Genomic DNA, 11,465 nt, shown 5'->3' with positions numbered 1-11,465 from the left:
CCATACATAAAATTATCATTTTTAAATACAGGGATTTAAAATACCTTGGGGTTGTGAAAAACGAATGAAATATATATATGAAAACAGGCTTTTAAATACCAGAATAGCCCACTTACAAATCGAGGGAGACCAACGTATTTGTCCATCAGTGACTGCTTCCTATCCCCACCTTTATGTTTCAGTGCTACTCACTTATTGGTGGTAATTGTTGTGCAACTTTAGGTCAATAATGCCAAATTTTATTTGTGACTATTCTGATTCTTTTGGTTTACTCACTCCACTTCCAATCACTGTGAAAAATATCTCCAGAGGGCCCTGACCTTTGACTTTCTTCAAGTGCAGTGATCTTGCTGAAATAGGGAATCCTAAAAAGGCACAACATCTGTTCTTGGCAAGGTGCGAAACAGTGAGACACACCTGAGATTACCTGGAACTCTTAATGGTGAAGTTTCATTAATCACATTATTCAGAATAAACAGTTCTTTGTGGTTCTAGGGTTCTTTCCCTGACACCAAATACATGGTGTCTCTTCCAACACCACTCTCCAACTCTGTGATTCTCTACACCATCTGGGTGTCCTGCAATTCAATCCTATCATACTAACACACAGAGTGAGTGTCAGACTCCACACATCTCGGTCCCATAAGGCTGCCTTCACCACAGGGTCCCCAGGTACCTATGCTTCTGTCCACTTGGCTACAAATCCAGGGTGTCTACAACCTCTTCCTACTCCAACTACTTCCTACTCCTACTCTTCCTACTTCCTACTCTTGATAATTTGCTAGAATGACTCACAGGACTCAAGAAAATACAGCGCTTACCATTATGGTTTATTATGAAGGATAAAATGAACAGTCAGATGAAGAAGTACATAGGATGGGAAGGGCACAGAGATTCCACACCGTCCCCAGCCATGCAACCCACCCAGTACCTTGATGTGTTCAACGACCTGGAAGCTCCCTGAGTCTCAATGTTTTTAACAGAGCTCAATCCAGTCGCCGCCCCCCTTCCTGGAGGTCAGTAAGTGGGGCTAAGAGTTTCCACCTTCTAACCACCTAATATTTCTGGTTACCAGCCCCATCTTGAGGCCATCTAGGGACCCTACTCTAGGTTATCTCATTAACAAAACTCAAGCGTGATCAAAGGGGCCTTATTGCAAACAACAAAAGTCACTCTTAGCACTCAGAAAATTACAAGGGTTTTAGGATCTCTGTGCCAAGGACCAGGGACAAAGGCCAAATGTGTTTTTTATTATACCACAATGATAGATATTCTATGTCCATTTTCCTTCCTCAGCTCACAGAAAACCACACTTCCCAGCCCTCAGGAGTTTGCCAGAGCCTTATGATATTTCCAGTCAATAGACTGAGAGTGAGTGATATGCGGCTGAGGCAGTAAAAAGGCACCATGCAATCTCCCAGTTTCCTTTTCCCTACAGCAGCAAATGGGGATGTCTTGTGGTAAGAAGTTGGAGGCAGAAGATCAAAGTAGATCTGATTGTTAAGTGACACATGAGTGACAGACAGCTGCTCTAGAGAACTGCATCAATTATTGTGATCTTTGAGTGACAGAGAAATAATCTTTTATTAAACCATAGGATTTTAGTGTCTGTTACTACGACACAAAACTAGCTAGCCTCTTCTGCCTGTGTCTTTCCTACTTGGTATATATATTTCTTTTCTATAATTTTCTTGCTGGAATTCTGACTAGAAGCCTTCTATCAGTCAGAATCCCAGCAGGAAAGAGAAACACACTCAAAAGATGTCATCAAAAGACAGTTTAATGAGGACCTTCATTAAGACACGCAGGCTAGTTTAAAGGAATTCAACGGAAGCACCTGCCAACAGGAAGCCATTCCTATCCCTAGTCTTGAAGGGGGAAGGGGATGTAGTAGTTACCAGAACCCGAGATGAGATGTGTAGCTGTGGGGGATGGGCCATCTGACAGGAACGATGGCCTTAATGGAATTCAGACATTCTCAAACTGACACTGGCTTCCAGATGAGTCAGTCCTTAGGGGCTGGTCTCCCAGGGCCCAGAGCTGGGTGAAGAGCAAAACATATCCAGCAAAACCTTAAGTCCTTGCATATCCTGCTCCAGAATAATGACTCAACAAATGATATCTAAGGAGAAATTTCATGGGCAAACCACATCTTGACAATAACCTTGAAAGTTACAAGAAATCAGGATAAATGCACTGGCATCAGGGGACCACCCTGGGATACTCAATCAAAAAGCCACGTGCACTTTGTTAGCTCACAATTAGTGCATGTGAATCTGAAAATTAAAATTTAAGAAATAAAAACATGAAATGGGTATATTTACATATAACTGAATTAAATTCCCAAATAAAACAATCAATGGATTTCCTCTTAGAAATCATCTTCCTACTAATACCACAAGCTGTAATTTTGGCTACCAAGCAAACTATTCACCCTAGTTATTTTGAGTTCCTTCAGTACAGGGACCTAATCTTATCAGCCTTTAGAACCCGAATATCTAGCACATTTTTCAGGAAATTGAATGAATGAATGAATAACTGCTATGTACAAAACAACTACGAAGGATGGATGGTGACAGGAATTTATTTCATACATTGCTTGGATAGTTTATATCTGTGCTATAACAATGCCAGCTCTACCTTAAAGGATGTAGATAATTCATGGGAATGGGAAAAGAAGTTTATTCTAGCTCTTGCTTTTGCTTTTAAGAATAATTTGTGAATTCATCCCATGTCCTTGAGGTGGGCGTAGGGAGAAATGGGAACCTCTGGGCGCATGCAGGGTGAAAAAAAAGTTTAAAACAATTATCTGTGAATTCAAATGAGTGAGTTATGTCATTACAGAGATAAATATGAATGTGCTATAACTTTAAAAGTAAATTATTTGTCAATTTTGCTGCTTTATTTTTTACTAGTAACAATATTACTTTTGGCAAATCTCACAATTCACCATGGCACACAAACCAATGGACCTCAATATAGAGGTTAAGAAGCATACTCTGGATTGGGGTGCCTGGCTGGCCCAGTTGATAGAGCATGTCACTCTTGAGCTCAAGCCCTATGTTAAGAGTAGAGATTACTCAAAAACAAAACAAAACAAAACAAGGGGCCCCTGGGTGGCCCAGTCGTTAAGTGCGGCTTGGCATGATCCTGGCGTTATGGGATGGAGCCCTGCATCAGGCTCCTCCACTGGGAGCCTGCTTCTTCCTCTCCCACTCCCCCTGCTTGTGTTCCCTCTCTCTCTGGCTGTCTCTCTCTCTGTCAAATAAATAAATAAATAAAATCTTTTAAAACAAAACACACAAACAAAAACCAAAACAAAACAAAACAAAAAAACNTCTGGCTGTCTCTCTCTCTGTCAAATAAATAAATAAATAAAATCTTTTAAAACAAAACACACAAACAAAAACAAAACAAAACAACAAAAAAAAAACCCATGCTGTGGAACATAAATAATTTAGCCAATTATTTATTTTGTTGAAAAACTGAATTGTGAAGTTTGGAAACATAAGAACCCATGCACCTAGTTTGCAAGAGGTAGGAAAAGATTACAGGTTATCAGTTATGTCTATGTTCTGCTGAAGACAAACTGTAATCTAACACTTCTTGACAAGACCTACAGCGGTTTATAATAATTAAGAATCAATTTATAAAACATTATAAAATAGCTTTTTTCTTATATTTATTTTTCTAAGTAGAATGACTTACTTTGAAGAATTTTAAGATGATAGGTATCATTTATAGAGAGAAATTTTGATAACAGAGTTTAGAAAGGTATAGATGGATTCATGGTTTTGACAACTTAGGAAGATTAGCACCTTAGATATTTTGTTTCCAGATATTGGAAACAAAGCTGAAGAAGTTCTTACTTAATTTTTCAACATAGCTGCGCATCACAACTAAAATGTAATTATGCTTTGGTAAATCAGCTACTTGAATGATGTATTTCACTATTTTGCAAGAAAATATCATGGCTCCCTATTACCTAACATAAAATAAATTTTTAAAAGATAATTCTTTGCATGACCCTCATCATTCTTGCGTTATATCTTTTTACTTTCCATATTGACCTCTATATCAATACAGCGCACTAATTTCCATTTTTATGCTCCTAGCTTCTATGCCTTTTTGTTCCCTCTTTGCCATTGTTTTTCTAAGTAGGCTCCATGCCCAGCACAGAGCCCAATGTGGGGCTCGAATTCATGATCTGGAGATCAAGACCTAAGCTGAGATCAAGAGTCAGATGCTCAACTGACTGAGCCAACCAGGTGTCCCCCAATTTTTTAAGTAGGGTCCATGTACCCAGGCACCCCTCTACTTTGTCATTTTATACCTATCCCTCTGTTCTAGATCTTTCTCAAAACATCTTAAATCCTTCCTTGTCTAATCATACCCCACTTAAAATATTACCCTTCAGTACTTGCTCAGTTTTTACTATCAATTAGACTTACTTATCTATATTAATGAAAGCGTCAAGGAATAGAACTAAGTATCTCCCATAGCNTCTTAAATCCTTCCTTGTCTAATCATACCCCACTTAAAATATTACCCTTCAGTACTTGCTCAGTTTTTACTACAATTAAACTTACTTATCTATATTAATGAAAGCGTCAAGGAATAGAACTAAGTATCTCCCATAGTCTGGCCACGTCACATATGGTTTCACATAATGGATGCTACTAATTCTTTATAGATGAGACTGTGGTGGCTCCGAGAGTTTGGATACTTTGCAAACAGTCTCAAAACTGAAAACTAGCAGAACTGGGATTCAACCCCAGGACCATGTATCTCCAAACCCTATCTACTCTTCATCCAAAGAGTGCCTCCTACTGCCTCCTGGTCCAAAATGGTGGCTGATTCAAGAAGTATTCCTTAAATAGAAATTTATCAACTTTGGAAAAAGTTGATTTTGTATTTACATTTGAATATAGCAATATCAGAAATTATAGAAAGAAATATGTCAAACTAAATTATGAGCACACAAAATAAACTTCTAATAGAGATGCAAAAGCACCAGGATAAGCAGAACACCCTTCCTTGAGCTTTTGATTGGGCAGTGGTTGTAGGTTTGGAATGGCTTTTAAATTATTTTCCCTACTAAATATCATCTGTATTAAGTAATCTGTTGTCATATCAGCTGCATTTTTTCCCATTATAAACAGAAACTATATATTTTTTCAATATTATTCATTCCCTTGAAATTGTTTAGTTATGAAGAGTATTTATTTAATAAGTATTTGTTGGTAAACTATAATTAATCCAAAAACTCAGATTTCTTCACTACTGGTTAGTTTTTGAATGTATAATAATGTTGCCTATAACCACTTTCACCAGAGAAGAGAGAATTCCACCACATATCCATATTTTTAAAGAGGGCTCTGAATGTAAAAACAAAACAAAACATTCCCCATAAAATGTATGTATATAATAAATGATATATCTATGATCAATGTTCAAAAAAGTTTTTTCTTAAACCCTATTTGTAATGATTTTCCCTTTTATACTTCCCATATGTCTACTATTTATGTTGACACTACTTTCATTATCTTCAACTTCTGCCTCACTTTGTGATCTTCATTAGCCTTAGTTATTTTGAAATTTAATGAATAATTTTCATTTTAATCTGTACGATTTAAAGTAGGCATTTCTAAAAACCTTTAACAAAACCTCTGGATGTAGCCAGTTCCATATTGTCCTAATCGAGGGACAAAACAATCACCCTAAAACTATCGCTTCTTGCCAGTAGATGGCGCCTATGCCTAAGTAACACAATCTCTTTTTTTTTTTTTTTTAAGTTAAACTATTTGGAAAAATCCTTGTCTTCCTTTGAGGTAAATCCCACTAGTGAATTTTCATGATAGGTACAACTCATCTCTTTAAGATTTAAAGAATTGTTAATTCTAAACAATCTGGTTTAAAATCTTTCTAAATGGGCTATACATTTCCCTTCCTTCTTAAGCTAGAGAATATAAGCCGTTTCCTGATGATTGATAATCACCATCATAAATATCAATTACAGTACTACAGAAGCATATACGGATTATTTAGTGTTTGGCCGTACATTAAATGGCCCCAAATAACTATGCGTTTTGACCTTACCCTTTGTCTAGTATTTGGGGGCTTGTTTTTCAATAAGCATTTTTCCCCCAGGTATTACTTATTAAAATTAACTGCTAACAGCAAATGTCTTCTTTCCCCAAACTTTGTTTCAAAATATTATTACCTCTAATGTTTTATAATCAGATACACCAGATTAATAAAGTTATTAGAATTGGGTCAAATACAAATCTCATTGTTGAATTACGCAGACCTTAGTATGCTTTATGGCATCTGTTTTGAGTCTGAGACACTTTGATAGTTCTATTTGCTTAATGAGAGATTTATTTTAATATATTGATTATATTTATAATTAATAATTGAGTTCTAGAACATTCAAAATTTGAATCCTATTTATTATATGCCTTTGACTTCCTTCTCCTTTTAATTTTAATATTAATAATATTATTGATGGGGCACCTAGGTGGCTCAGTCGGTTAAGCGTCTGCCTTCCTCTCAGGTCATGATCTCAGGGTCCTGGGATCGAGTTCCGTATCGGGCTCCCTGCTCAGCAGGGAGTCTGCTTCTCCCTCTTTCTCTGACCCTCTCCCTGCTTGTTCTCTCTCTCTCTGTCTCAAATAAATTAAAAAATAATAATATTATTGATCCCATTAGGATGACTCCAGGTCCGAGAACTTATTTATTACAGGAAATTTCAGGGCTGTTTTTACACTTTGCAGAAATATTTTCATGTCTGCTGAAAAATATTTTTGTTTATAAAAGCAAATAACTGAAGAAATTTGTGACAAGAATGGATATTAATCAATAAAGTCATTCTGAAACTTTAACATGTATTAGAATCAGGTAAATATTTTGTTACAATTGCATACATATTCCAGGGTCTCACTTCCAGAGATTGTATTTCAGTTGATATGAGATAGAGACCAGGACTCTCTATTTTAAATAAACATCCCTATTGATTCTTTTACCTCTTCGTACTTCATATAGTTCTTAGCTGACACTGAAGAAGAAACTCTCATTTGAATGGATGTAAAGTTGAGTGTTTTATTTTGGATTGAAATTAAGGGATGTAAAATCCTAAAAAAAGAAAGAAAGAAAAGAGAAAAAGGGGTGCCTGTCTGGCTCAGTCGGTAGAACATGCGACTGTTGGTCTCGGGGTTGTAAGCTCAAACCCCACATTGGGTGTAGAGATTGCTAAAAAATAGAATTTTAAAACAAAACAAAACAAGGGGTGTCTGGGTGGCACAGCGGTTAAGCGTCTGCCTCAGCTCAGGGCGTGATCCCGGTGTTGTGGGATCGAGCCCCACATCAGGCTCTTCTGCTATGAGCCTGCTTCTTCCTCTCCCACTCCTCCTGCTTGTGTTCCCTCTCTTGCTGGCTGTCTCTATCTCTGTTGAATAAATAAACAAAATCTTTAAAAAAAAATAAAACAAAACAAAACAAAAACTTAAAAAAAAAACCCAGAACCCCAAATTAAGGTGTGTTATACAATTATAACTTACATGAAGGAAATTAGTTTTCGTATCAAACTCTCTTCCAAAGTAGGGCAATACCGAATATGCCATTCATACTTATTTTCTCGATAATGTTTGCAGACATTTCTTCATAATCCAAGTCACATTTAAAGATAGTAAACTGAATCACTTCAGGTTATTATTTATTAGTAAGATTTTCTAATATGCAATTATAAGAAATTAATTAAAATTGAGATAACTCAGTTTTTAAAATACTGATCCTGACTTAAAAAAAAAATGCTCTTTCTAAAAATCAACTTTCGCCCTCCTTACCTTGTAGTAACACTTTTCCACGCCTTTTAAGTGACCCTGTTTTGAGCAGTGTTAACACTTCAGAAAAATCTCCAGATATGTGTCATGTATCTTTTGGTCTACTTTAATAACAAAACACAGTCTCCTTGTTATCCTCACTTGCTCAACCAACGTATATTCTTGCCCCTGTGTTTATACAGTACATTCATTAGTGGTTTTTACTTGTCTAGTCTTTTGGGCCATAAAACTAGAGTTTATTATCCTCCAGGTGATGAATCTTATTTACAAATTAATTGCAGATCATGTGTGGGCAGCATGATTGCTGATCCTGCCTAACGAATACATTTAGTGTTTAATTTTTTTTCTGTTGCTATTTTCTAATTTGAAGTGGGTAGACCAAAACCAATTAATTCTATTCCAGTTTTTCAGTACTTTGCTGCATGCTGCTTCTGTCACTACAGATGCTTATGACTCTTAATGTATGGCTTTAAATAACATCGATATTAGAGATGTGCTGGTAGTAAGCCACACGCTCCTGATAACTGCCGTTTGCAGGTAAACCAGAGCTGCTAATTACCTTAAGACATTTTACGTCACATACTCATAATTTGAATTAACTTCTCTTGAACAAAACTGCTTCTATTCAGATTGCTTTAATAATAATCCTAATCATACAACTAGACATCCCTGAGAACATTTAATAAAATAGCTTAAAGACTATCATACCTAGTTGAATGTGATTTTTCCCAGAGGGCAGTTTTGTGGGGTTTTCCTTTAATATCTGAATATAAAATTAAACAGACATGTGGGATGTTTTAGATGTGGAAATTAGTACGTTTCTGTACTTCTCAATATCTAGTCAATCAAGAGGTATGAAGGAAGTGCAAGAGCGACTTTGCACATGTGAAGGCAAGGACTTACTGAAGCTATCATAAGACTCCAAAATTTCTCGTGATTTTCAGAGTTTGTGGCCAAGAGTTTAGCAATAGCGAGTGAGTGGAAAGGTGAATTAAGTGACAGGTAAATATTTTAGTTAACTATATCATGACACAGCCATAACCCTAAGACTAGAAGAAACTAGTTTATGATGGAAGTATCTTTATTTTTTCAAAAAATTGTGAACGGGTTCTATTTCATGATATTAAACTAATGACACTCCAGCAACTCTCACCTTCACTAACAACAGACAACCAGGTACCAAAAAACTATGTGACGTTAACGAGCCCTAGACACTTGAAACATAAGAAGTAATGAGCGTGATATAAATGGATTTAAATATAACTATTGTTTAGTATGTGTTATATTTCTGATATGTGCTAGCCATGACTACATGGGTTATTTCATCGAGTCCTCAATCTTATAGATACTCTGCAGATGAATGAATGGTAATTTATTCCTGGTTTATTAGGTTTCCGGTTCTTAACTACATACGCTCCAGCAGGAAGGAAGCATTACCATCACTAGAATTATTCACTTTAAGGCTGTGTGAGTACTTGAAGAGATCCAAGCGTCAGATGGGTGCTTGAACTGGATGAAGTTAAAATTCATCCAACCCTAAGAATCTCTAAATTTATGTAACACTGCTCTGTTTTAGATTGTGGAGAAGTCTTAAAAATCATACGGCTGGGGCCCAAAACCAGCAGGATAATATGAATACGAGGCACCATGTTCTTGGGCTCCTAGATAGGCCACATTCATGGCAATCTGTCCAAGACAGTTTGGAGTTGGTTATTTATACAAGATTAATTGTCCTGAATTGTCCACATTATAGTAAAATAATCACCTAATATATAAAACACGAGAAAAAATTGGCTAGAAAGGACTCTGCCTCCCCAATTTTTTTAAGCAGTCAGCTTTATACTCTCACCTACAGAATGAGCAGAGGTTAGAACATTCTAATTCTATTTCTCTGTAGGACACCAAAAATAGAAGCAGCATTGAAATAGTGCTGTGACTAAGCCTAGCCTCCCTGTTGCATGTTACTAATTGCATGCACTTCAAGGTTTGAGTTTTTTTAGAAAGCTATTAAAAAGTAGGAAAGTAGGCCCTACAGTATGACTTAGAGTTTACTTTTCAAAAATTCAACTCCTTAAAATTCATTAGTATTTAAGGCAGTGTTATTTTTCACTTCTTTTTACTTTATTCCTTTTCATTTTTATAAATAGTCACACAGACAAGTTACATGCTCATGTGCATGGGCTTTAAAAAAAAATAATAACCCAGAAAAAAAGATGGCCATTTGGAAAAAATATAGAGGAGATACTAAAAGATATGTAATAAACTTTGTTTTCTTTTAGTATTATCTTTCGGGTACGTTAACATGATAATCCGTGTTTGAATACATTCCAACAGCAAAGAATTCTTAAGTGTGTGCTCCAGGGGACTGGGAAGAAAGTTCGGTTTGCCTGCTTAATCTCTCACATGCCTTTGCATCCTTTCCGTGGTACCATTGTTTTTTTGTGGGGCAAGTAGGTTCTTGGAGTCAGTCCCTAATTTCTCATGCAAGTTCATCTTAACCTCTATTTTTTTACTGTGGTAAAGCTGACATAAAATTTACCATTTTCACCAGCGGCAAGTGTGCAGTTGGGTGGCATTAAGCACATTCACACTATACAATCACCCCACCACCATCTATCTCCATCCATCTTTTTTTTTTTTTTTTAAATTGATGGTGGTTGTTGCTAGAAACATAGAATAGGGCCATTGTTGCAGCTTTCCTGAGCTCTGCTTGCCCTTTCTTAGCTGGTTCCCATAAGATAAATTTGCCAAAGGCCTTCTAATCTAAAAGGCCACATTTGTTTATCTGTATTCGATACCAACACATACTAACAGCATGAGGGAGATAAGAGGTGATGGCATTAGAAAGTGGATGGGCCAAACAAATTATGAGGAGTAAAAAGGATGTTTGCATGCTCAAAGATGTTTTGAACTTTCTGTAAAATTACAGTCACATACTTGAAATGAAGAGTTTTTAAAAAAAAATCTCTAAAACTAAAAGTAAATCTTAAAGCTAAGAAATACTCCAGCATGGAATGCTTTCCTCCAGAATATGTATGGCACACAAGATATGATTTATATGATATTGGGGGTAAAACTTGTGAAATGTCAATTCTTTGTACATTAATTATTTGTAGAACTGAACATATTACCGTAGATATTGAATCTCCAGAATAGCCTCATTCACTTGTTCTCAAAATGCGTGTGTAAGATAAGGCCAAACTCACTCTTCCAGTAAATATTCATTCCATAATTTAGTTTTCAATTGAGCCTGAAAATATATCAGGTGAAAATAAGATGATCCAGATCTGTCGGTATTGATGTTCTTGCATTACAATTTGTGAAATGCTAGCAAGCTGCCTTGGTGAGGGGTCTCACATGGAGAGAGATAATCGAGGTACAAGATGGCAAAAGTAAGTCAAGTTGTGCCTTTTCGTGAAGTGACCAAGTATGAGATCTTTTAAGTTAACAAGGCAAATTGTTGGCCTATTCAAAGGCAAGGTGCGATAGTACATTATTTTAGTGTAAATTATTTGTTATCTTAAAAGCTATTTCTTATTATTTCTTTTCAGTCTAAAGTGACTGACAACACTTCTGAAATCACTTGTTCCCATTTGAGTGGCATTTCATTAAAAAATCCCAAGC

Source organism: Ailuropoda melanoleuca, chromosome 2 (assembly GCF_002007445.2).
Source record: "Ailuropoda melanoleuca isolate Jingjing chromosome 2, ASM200744v2, whole genome shotgun sequence".
Classification (NCBI taxonomy): domain Eukaryota; kingdom Metazoa; phylum Chordata; class Mammalia; order Carnivora; family Ursidae; genus Ailuropoda; species Ailuropoda melanoleuca.
This window is presented reverse-complemented; position numbering follows the sequence as displayed.